This window comes from Salarias fasciatus, chromosome 18, assembly GCF_902148845.1.
Source record: "Salarias fasciatus chromosome 18, fSalaFa1.1, whole genome shotgun sequence".
In the NCBI taxonomy this organism is placed as follows: domain Eukaryota; kingdom Metazoa; phylum Chordata; class Actinopteri; order Blenniiformes; family Blenniidae; genus Salarias; species Salarias fasciatus.
Window position 1 is genome coordinate 18,571,334 of NC_043762.1, and position 11,461 is coordinate 18,582,794.

Genomic DNA, 11,461 nt, shown 5'->3' on the forward strand with positions numbered 1-11,461 from the left:
TGTCTTTGCTACTGCACAGAGGCATTGTGAGTACACTGGTACTTCAGTTGTGTAGAGATGCATTGAACAGTATCAGCTATAACACGAACGCAGCCTGTCCAGACTCCTATTTACCTCTTTTATCAATAGATTTAATGACTGTATAATTCCTTCTCATGGCACTATTCATCAGTATCATCATGTTCTTTGTGAGTATGTAGCTTCGCCATTGATCGCTAAGTGTTTCCATCCATCATTTTGTCGGCAGCAGAGTGAAGCACTTCAGTACAGAACGCTCAGGAAAATGACAGTCTCACATTTCAATGATGTTGTTTGGCTTGTTTTCATCCAGGCTGTAGCTGGACATAAAAATAATTAAAAAAAAAAAGTGAAGGAGGTTTTGTTTAGAAAATTGGCCTGTGAAGGACAAGAGGTCCAATTAGCCACAGAGCAGTCGTCTGACTCGCTGAACAAGACGTGAGAGAATCCGCATAATCATCCACAAAGGGATTTTCAATATACATACACAAATGTATATATATATATGTATATATATATATATATATATATATATATATATATATATATATATATATATATATAATAATAATGCATTGGTTTTATATAGCGCTTTTCAGGACACTCAAAGATGCTTTACATTGCATTATTCATTCACACCATACTGTGTGGTGGTAAGCTACTGCTGTAGCCACAGCTGCCCTGGGGCAGACTGACGGAAGCGAGGCTGCCAATCTGCGCCGTCGGCCCCTCCGACCACCACCAACCATTCACTCTCACAACTTTCATACTAGGCAAGGTGGGTGAAGTGTCTTGCCCAAGGACACAACGACAGTTTTACGCCTGCGGGAGCAGGGATCGAACCGCCAACCTTCCGGTTATAAGACGACCTGCTCTACCAACTGAGTTACTGTCGCCCCGACAGTATATATATATATATATATATATATATATATATATATATATATATATATATATATATATATATATATATATATATATACTGACATCCATGACAAACAGCCTTATGTACAGTTTTCTGGGGTTTTCATTTGTTATGAGCCTTAATCGATAGACTTAAAATAACAAACACCTCACCTCAAGTGGAATTAATCTACTGATGTATGAAGTTTTCCCATTTTACATACTGATCTAGGTGCTGTTGCTTTAACTGACATTTTTTTTTTTATATATGCAATCTTTTTTGCCAGCATCAATCTGAAGCATTTTCACAAAAGACAAGTTATCATTTCATTCCCAATTAAATGAATTTAGCTCGATGACTCTGTGAGATATGGGAGGTGGACAGATGAACTGACTTTATCTTTTTATATACTAACAGTATATCCCAGGAGCGTGCTGTAACGTATCAAACTTTTATTCTTTCTGACAAAATATCTAACTAAAAACTCCTTCTGAGACATCAATTTCATATTTCAGAGTTAAATCATTTCTTAAAGTGATTTACATTTAGATTTTTGTAAAATTTGACTTCAGAGTTTAAACGAAAGCAGTTTGTGCCTCATGTTTCCATTGTGTTTGTCCGCCGAGACCGTTTAAAGCCTGTCGCTTTTTGACTGGCGAGTCCAGCTCAGTTTCAAAGAATGCTGCTTTTTAATCATCCTGCTGAGTCATGCTTTGTAGTTTTCCCTCAGATGATGCCTCAGCCATGCAGAGCTTCACGGGAGAGAGCTTTAATTGAAGCTCGTTGGCTTATCACACATCCGGGACGACATTCAGAGGATTCCTGCTCGCCGTGACTCAGATGTCCTCTGCTTCGGTGTGTGTTTTTTGTGCGCTGTTCGGCTCCTGTCCACCAGGACCCGGCCTCATTTTAACAAGTGTAGAAGATGGACTGACAAACTGGTTCTGATTGTGCATAAGGATGGCAGTGCAACTCTATGTTCATGTTAACTCTAGAGGAGAAAATAAAGGGTGTGTTAACATGTGCACGCTCAGACCGACTTCCTGGGAAGTCACCAGATCACGTCAGAGTTTTTGGATTTCTCTGCTTCAGACTGTTTCGACATCTGAAGGCTTTTTTCTTTGATCTGGGGGATCGTCTCTGAGAATACGGCGTAACGGGGGTGATGACACCGACGGAAAGAGCAGCGCACCGAAGATGAGGGAGAAACAAAGGGAACTATAAAGAAAACGAAAACGAGAAGGAGTGGGGAGGGGGATTAAGGAAGTGAGGGGTGACTCTGCTGGCTTTGGTTACGTAGGTGGAGAATGCAAAGTGTCAAGAGAAGAGAGAATGGAGAGGTCACTTCATCCACCAAGGTGCATTTTACTGTCACAGGGTGACAAGTGAGAAGGCCTGGGAGTCACGACAGGGTGTAGCTCACATTAAAGATGACATGTCACCCAGAGGTTGCACGCCAAAGGAGAACAATGCGAGGTCAATGCCTTCGCTCAAAGAAATGCTTCCGCATAAATCGGAGTGAGGTTGGCGTTTACACTGAACTAGTCTGCGTTCAGTGAGAATACAAGGTGAAATTCAAATTCAGATCTCCTCGTCTGTGTGATAAAATGGCAGCAGAAGCAGACATGGTGCTGCATTTACACTCAGAGGTTTAATTTCCAGATTGTTTGAGCGCCTCCTTGTAAATTTCCCCTCTCTGTTCCAGTCAGGACGGGTCAAAGGTCAGACGGCCGCGCTCCCGCCTGCCTGTGACCCCCTGAAACCGGCTGCTCCAGCGAGACTTTTAAAAGAGCACCAGATGAAAGGAACACGCAACAGGTTGTAGATGACACCATGAACAGAGGAGAGGGGTGTTAAAAGACGTGTCGGTGGACTCGGTGCTTCCATCCTCGGGGCAAACAAGGTGTCAGGAGGTCAAAGATCATGGCCACCTGTCAGGCTCGGCTGAAACGCCCTCACCTGTGTTCAGACTCGGTAAACTTCTGATACTGTAAGGTTTTCTACTCACTTTCATACCCTCTGAAAGCTACTGCAGTCTTTCTCTTACATTGAGATTTTGTTTTGTTTTTTCCTATGTATCCTCTCAACATGTGTTTTTAATGTTTAGATGAAAAAATGAGTTTTTCAAGTGCTGTTTTTTTTTTTTTCCCGAAGAAGCACTGTTTTTATCCTCACATGTTAGACACAACTCTACCACTCAAATCTAATAAATACTGTTTTTGACATGTTTCTGGAGATTTGTGATGACATTTCTTAATTTATATGTAGTTACACACACTCCAGCGATCTTTACCTGCTTGCCAAATAACTGAGAGTAATTCATTCCTCGTGTGGTGAGGCCGATCATACCTCATGTCACGGATGAATTGAGTTGCTGAAACATATCCAGAACCCGTGAAGGAAGCGTTTTACAGGAAATAATTACGATTTAAAGATGCTTGAATATGTTGTGCTAACGGTACACTCATTCAGATGTCTAAACAATAACTGGCAGAAAGAGAAATAAACGAAATATTAATGTTGAGAGCGACTAATGGTGGCTTATCCAGGGTGTCATCTGTGTTTTCTCTGTCCGCTGATTGATTCCTAACTAGATGGACATGATGCATGGACAGGTCTCCTCTCTGTGTTTTAATCACAAGGTTTCTCTTTCTCATGCCGTTGTTTTGAAGGGGGTATCTAAGGTTTCCAGGTTGGATGAGCTCCCACAGGAAACCAGTTAGTCCCTTCAGTCTGATGAAGGCCCTCAGGTGTAAAACCACACTGAGATTTTTTTTTTTTTTTTTTCCCCCCACCTCACCTCTGGGAAGGAATAATGGAGTGGATATCACATAAACAGTATCGGATGCAAACTGTGTAATTTTGTATTGAACAGGTTTTCTCTCTTTGTGCGACCAACCTGTTTTCTATTTGTGGTATCAACCTGTTTCTATTCGCCTGCTGCTCCAGCGTATGAGGTACGACTCCAGTGTGACATTTCTGTCATCAGTATTTTAGCCAAATTTCACACAACAAAAGATATTGTAATAAAAAGAAAAAGAAAAAAAAGCAGCCTCCCCTTTTATTTAATTATACTCACATTTTAACTGAGGACTTTTAACTGAACTTTTACTTGTTGTGGTTTTTAATAGTGTTGTCGTTTTTAACTTATTTCCCTACCTTGATGGATTTGTAGACGTGTAGTTGTATACTGCAGGAAAAATTCCGCTTAAAGAAAGTAATTTTTTTCTGACGTAAGGACGAATGTCCCTCCAACGTCATTGTTAGAAAAATTCAGTCAATGTTAGAAAGAATGTGGTCGACGTGACCTCTGCCTGACAGGTCAACAAAATTAAAGCTGACAATGTAACAACCACACCAACATGCGAGCCTCACGGGCATTTAAGGGTTTGAAACTGCCCAGACTTACAGGTTAGCAGAGGGAGGATTTTACACACAGAGAAACAACCAAACTTTTACTGTTCTGATGTAACTTTGCTGCTTTATGAGTCATGACTGTGTGCGTGTGCGTGTGTGCGTGTGGCACCACATCGATGGTCACTGAGAGGCAAGAGTTCTTATCTCTGTTCTCTTATACTTTAGAAATGATGGAAGATGACAAGCTTCATTTTATTTCTGTCGTTTTTCCCTTAAGTAGAATTAACCAGTGAATCTGCTGAGCTGGGGAAGCAAAGCTACGACCAGAATGCTTCAGCGTGATACAGGAATGCCTAGCATGCCGTGATTACTCACTTCTAACTACGCAGCTCTCTCTTGGCTTTAAGGCTTTTCTGTGTGACGCACAGCTTGACCCAACCACAAGTTCAGTGCGTCTTGTTTATTGATTACGTCACATTTACTCAGTTATATTTATTTAAGGAACCTTTATGATGCTTTTCACTTTACATTATGAAAAAAGCTTCACAGCTTGACAGTGCTGCACAGTTTTGTAGCTTCATATAAAGGAATGTGTTAAAATGTCATCAAGAATGTATTTTAGGGGAAAAAAACAAGGAAAACATAATTTGCACATTCAATGGAATTATTCAACAATTACTTACTTGAGTAGTTTTTTGAAAGTACTTTTACTCAAGTAACTTTCTGGATGCCTTCTCTTGCTTATTAATTAACTAAGTAATGTAACAGTAAAGTAGCTTAGATGAGAATTTCAGTCCACTACTCTACACTCACCTTGCTCTCTGTTGTCTTTCCTGTTCCTCCAACAGACCGAATAAAACCTGATCTTTAGCTTTATTGAAGGTGGTAATGAGAGCAGGACCGCTCTCTTTTCCTGCACATTGTGACTCGGAGCTGGCTGACTTTATATATCAGGGGCTTCGTTTCAAGAATGAGTTGCCTCTTTTCGTCCAGGGTGGCCCTGAATGGCATCGACTGACTCCTGGAGAAAACTTTCAGCAGTGATGCTCTGTGCAGCTGCACGACTGCTCCAACTGGCTTTAATTCCATTGTTTTCCTTTGTTGCATAATTGGCTTAACTGTACCGCAAAGACGCAAGATATCACACCCAACCTGAAGGCCTCTCATCCATTCAGCAAAACTTTTTTTCTTTCTTTTCACGAACCATTCTGTATCTTTCACGTTGATCAGTGTTGGAACTGTAACATCCTCCTGAGGAAAGACCCTGACTCTTTGAATAACACTTAAATTTGACCTTTTACTCTTTTACCCCGTACAAAGGCTATTTAGTGTTCTGTCTATATATTGATCTTTGCTTGTCCTGACATTATAAAGTGACAAAATTAAAATAGCGTTGTCAGTGCTTTGAACAAGAACAACTCAAAGTATTTCAAGGAGTGTGCCACAAAGGGCGACCTCACTTTTCCCCCCACAATGATTCAACAAACCAAAGAGCTAAGACTGTTCTGTATGAAAGAGACCTCGATTTCAGTGATGAAGATGGTCAATTTTAAAACTACCATTCTGATGATTTTCCAAAACAGACGTCATAAAATGCGATACACTTTGTCACTTTTCCAGCAATATAGCTGGTGTTTTAAAAGCCAACTTTTTTTTTTTTTTTTGGAGGTTTTAATCTGTTATGCTTTATCCAAAGCAGTATGTTCCTTATAGTTCCCTATTTGATGCCTCTCCCAGCTGGAGATGTGCCAGTACACATCAACTGCAGTAATTATCCTTGAGCATCTCAGACAACCTAGTTTGAACTGCTCTGAACTAACCCTTCAGGAAGAAAACAAACAATTATTGCACATTTCGTTTCATCGAGGTCAAGAGAGGATATAAATAGGATGTAAATGGGACACTCTTTTCCTGGTGTCAAAACTTACTGCAATTTAAGGTTTTTAACATTTTTAACATCATCTTGGTTTTAGCTTCTGAATGTATTTATCTGAAATTGAATTGTAATATCTCAATGCTTGAGTCAGTTCTTCAGCAGTGTTATTGGCACATCGCCTCATTTCCTCCACAGCACCTGATCCGACCTTCTGGGGAACGTGCATGTAGACGCGCGTGCGCGTGTGTGTGTGTGTGTGTGTGTGTGTGTGTGTGTGTGAACTGTATGTTTACTCAGGAGTTGTGAACACTCATCTGCCGTGCTCCATCACTACTAATGGCGTAATTGACTGTTGGTTTTTCCTCTTCATGTGGTCGCAGTGAGCGATGCTATCAGCAAACCGCTGGCGCCATTTCTGAACCGAACCAACAGGAATAAGAAAAAAAAAAACAACTTCCAATCGACTCTCTGGCCAAATGTGTGGTCTCCTCGTGCCACAGAGCGCTCGCCGTGCTGGACTCTGGGACGGTGCCTGGTCCTGGATGTGACAGAGATACACAGCGCTGCTTTTATGTTCTGCGACATCAAAGAGCTCAAACCAAAACCAGCCGAGTCAGCCTCTTATCAGATCAGCTACACGCCAAAATGAACCACCCTGTGGGAAAACTTATTCAAACTAACTAATTGCTTTATTTAAAGTCTCTGTATCGATGAAGCGTCAGTTCCGCTGATCAAAATGCTGTTTGTCTCTTCTTTGTTGTTTTTTTTTCTTCCTCGTAGTAACATATAAAGCAAAAGAGCTGACTGACATTTGCTTGTTTGTTTCGCAGCAGGAGATAATTCAAAAATCTACTTCAGTAAAGCCTTTTTTCCTCCAAATGTCTATGATTATGAAAAAACAAGCTAGTGTTCAAATGTCCGTATTAAACAACAAAATCTGATTTGACTAACACAGTTCAAAGTATTTCCTTCATCAATAACTTGTTCAAAAATGTTTAAGGAAAATACTTGTGATGTTAATTCGTCTTTGTTATAATGCACTCAACGCCATCCTTTTCTGTGGGCATATTTCAAATTCTGGTGGTTGGATGTTTCCTCTCTCAGACCTGGCAACCCAAATATTTCTTGTGTGTCTTTCATATCATCTTAATGCCTCTCTTTTATACAGCGTACGAAAAACTGATGTTGAGCCTTATACCAATATTTCTTTCGATGTAGTTTGTAATTTTTAATTAGTTTGAGCACTAAAGGGTTGGGCTAGTATGTGTTGGTTAAAAAAGAAAAAACTGAATCCTGGATTCATGCCTACAGCGTAACTTTTTGTCGCACCACAAACTGAACAGCAGAGCAGAACACAAACTCTTTATGTTGAGCAAATGTGTCTTGAGAAGGTTAATTAAAGCTTTAATATCATGTAAGTCATGCTTTCCATTAGTTTTTTTAGTGATATCCAATAAACATAAACTTCACGCATTCATAAAATATCCTGATATGAATATGTTACGGCGTCTTGTAATGAATTTTTCATTTTGCTTGTTGTCTGATGTTCAATTTTCTAGCAGAGAGGTCAAACTTATTTTGGTTCAACCAACCAAATGGGTTTTTTTTCTTCAAAATAAAGGCTACAGAGTTGCAACGAAGTCCAAGGACATTGTGAAAATATTCATATTTGATGTATTAAAATAAATAACCTATCGTAAACTTTCTGAAAGTCCTGTTAAAATATGTCAGTTACATTTTTTTTTCTTTTTTCTTTTTTTGTTGTTTTTTTCAGACTTTCCCTTCAGGGTACATGTTTATCAAACCTTTATCTTCATGTTTTATACTAATGCTGTTTCGCTGTCCAGAAAGTTTCACTGCAGTGTCTTATTGGATTATTATGTAGTGCTGGCTCTGTGTTCCGTCTATTAGCACGTCTTCTTTGTAATTTCTTCCACCGTTTGCTTGACTTTGTCTTTTCTTTCAGCAGCGTCAGGGCCGATGAATTAGGCTTAGTTCCAGGCCGGCGTTAAAGCCGTGCTTTAAGAATGTTGTTACAGCACGTATGTGGTTGATTAAACATCAAGCAGAGTGATAAAGTCTGAACGCCTCTTTGCCAAAACCCACATTTACATCAAACTTTAAGGGGGCGTCTGAAGAGTGCAGAGAAGAATTGGTTCTGTCCCGGCTGTTTAATCTGAGTCATAGCTGTGCAGCTCCGCACACGAGCACGCACCACTGCAGTGTAATTACCAAGAGACATCCTGAAATGTTGTTTTTATTGTGGTGAGCAGCTGTGTAGCCAAAACAGTTAGACTTGTCAAAGCACATACTGCATTATATAATCCCTCCCAAGTTTCCATCATAGTGACAGGTACATTTAATAAAACATTGCAAGCATGCCATCCCTTCAGGCTTGTTCAAACAAACCACTTCAGATATCTGAGTTGTGTGGGAATCTCTGCTCTAAAGAGTCTTCTCTCCAGCATATTTTAAGGAGTTTTGTTGACTGGATTAATTTCATCAATAGCAATATCACTATTAACAATCAGGTTTTATAAAACCTTCAGTTAAAACCATCAATTGGGGAAAAATTCCTTCATATAATAATCTACAAAGTGAGTACTGATATAGTTTTAGCCCCACAAAGTGTTGATCTATTTACAAAGACACCAGAAATCTGCATGCTGGCAAGAAAAAAATTAACAATTTCAGACTTTTCCAGCAAAAAGTAATTATAAATAACACTAGAGACAACAAATGTCTTTTCCAGTTTGTTTACTTTTTTTTTAACATTTATAATAAAACTGATCCTAAAATTCAAAGAAAAGCAAAATCAATGGTTTTAATCTAAAAATTATTGGGCAAAAGGATAATGACAGGAAGTGTCAGTCGGTTCAGCGGTCAAAGGGATGAAAGAACACACCAGGAGGCTTCAAACTTTTGATAATAAAATAAGCAGAGGAGAGAAGTGAGGAAACTTGAGAGCACATTAACTCTAACAGCCAAAGTTCCAGTGATCTGGCGACTCCTCTGATTGTTGCCTCCGCTAATCAGCAGCCGACAGGACGGCGAGAATACGAGGCTAGGTGAGATAGCGCCTTCTCTCTAACGGAAATGCAGGAGGTCTCGGTCTGATAAGAGCTGTGAGGAACTGTCCAGCCTCCACAGGAGGCGATAACACAGCATCACGCAGCATCCCTGGAAAACATGACGGAGCATCGTGAGCTGAACAAGCAGAAATCTGTTCGCTGCGGCTGTTTTTCTTTTTTTTTAGATGAATTTACATGAAAAGACAAAATTTATTCTGCAGTCTAAAATACATGACTGCTATTCACTTAGTGTTAAAATATCATAGTTTTATCTGTTGCAATCTTTATGTTTTGCTCAATAAGCATTTTTAAGTAGCAATAGTTTTTGTTTTATTGTTTTTTTTTTTTGTTGGTGCCTTTGAGACTATAGCAAAAAAAAAAGACATGGTCTCTGCAAATCTCTGTGAGAGAAAACTGTGCATTATGCTGGGATCTGCATTAACAACTAACCAGAACGGCTGAAAAGTGACCAAAAAAACAGAAAGGGATGAAACTGGCTAATCCTGCATCATGCATCTTTCATGTAGGAGAATAATGCAGACAATGAGCATTAATGACAAAACCTCCACGAAGATGGTCAGGACATAAAAAACAAAACAAAAAGGAATTTCAAGAATGGAGGGATGGGTGTGACTTTTGAAGAGACGCTTCAATCATGGAGGTTTCTGCAGATCTGTGTAATACTTTGATAAGTGCTGCTATTGATCACTGTAATTAAAACTACTAATGTTTGTCAGTGTTAACTCGTGGTAAAGGTAGTGGGAGAGCTGCTGTCTCTCACACACCTGCACCACGGGGCTTTAGATTTAGCCTCAGCCGTCTGGCTCCACAGTGCCGAAGTTGGATTTGCAACCTGAAAATTAGCTTTTGCTTACCTTTCATAAAAATCTGTCTGCATGCTGGTGTTTTCTTTAGTTCATTAATCTTTATCCTTTTAAGCACGGGTGTTATGCCAGGTTCTGCATGACTGCTGGAGATGAGCTGGAGTACTTTCAGCTGAAAATGTCAGACTTTATGACTGATAAACACAAAGAGACTTCCAACTTCCAATATTATTTGCGTTTCCTTCCGATTTATTTTATTTTTTGTGACAATAAAAGTTGAACCTTCATTTGTTGCTGAAGTTGTTATGAAAAGATTGCATGGATTGAATGTTTTTTCATATTAAACATTCACGCATTTTCATTCCAATTCCTCTTTCCTAGTTTGGCATTTAAGGGTTAATGGCTTCATATCTGCTGATTAACAACAAATAGAAAAAAAAAATCCTGGATTCATGCCTCTCGTACAACTTTGAGTAAGAGCTGCAAACAGGAATTGTCACAAAAGATAATTTTATAAATTCAGAACCAAACAATATTTGCTGATTGTTTTACAGAGGTAGTTAATTTAACGCGTTCAGCAGTCCATGTCAGACGCTGTTAGCGTTTCTTGAGGCTTTCATGTGTGTTTCTTGGAGGACGGAGCAGGTATGTGATAGCGCTGCGCCGATTAGCTCTCAAAGCAAGTTTACCTTCAGCGCTCGTGTTGAAACAAAGGTTTTGAGGCAGGCTTGGTCAAACAAGCGTTATCTCAAGTGGACCCCATTAGCCCTCTAAATGTGACACGAGAGCGGGGCCGTGTAATTTAGAGAAGTCAGTGAGCACATATGATGTCAAATTGGGAACAAGAGGGGGAGAAAACTTGTCAGCCTGATTTGAAAAGCCAAAAGATGAATGTACGAGAGCTAAGCCCTGAGCAAAACACCCAGAGACCACCTTAGGGTTCTCAGAAACGTTTACACAGGCAGGGTGGTATTAGCCTGTCAGGGCCGTGCTGCATAGAAAATTACACCATTAACCACATGTAATGACAAATTAAGAGGAAAATGTGAATTTTTTCTGAGAAAAACAAACAGAGCGATGAATCAGCTCATATAGCCAAAGACGAGTCCACAGAGATAATCTTCTTTTCACAGAGCAGCGACGTCGCTTTGTCTTGATCGCTCCGTAGATAAAAGTCCTAATCGTCACTTTCCGTAAGCTCAATGAGTTTTGAGGTATGACGCTTTCCTCGCAAGGGATTATGCCTCGGCTGCACCCCAAAATTCAAAATCCCCAAATTTCAAAACGGATCCTATATTGATTCTGTGCTGGCCTTTTCTCTTCTCTGCTGATTGGGGACGAGGGCCAAGCCCTCCTACAGCCCTGAACAAGTATAAATATAAAGTACAAATATAGAACAAGGTGTGAGGAT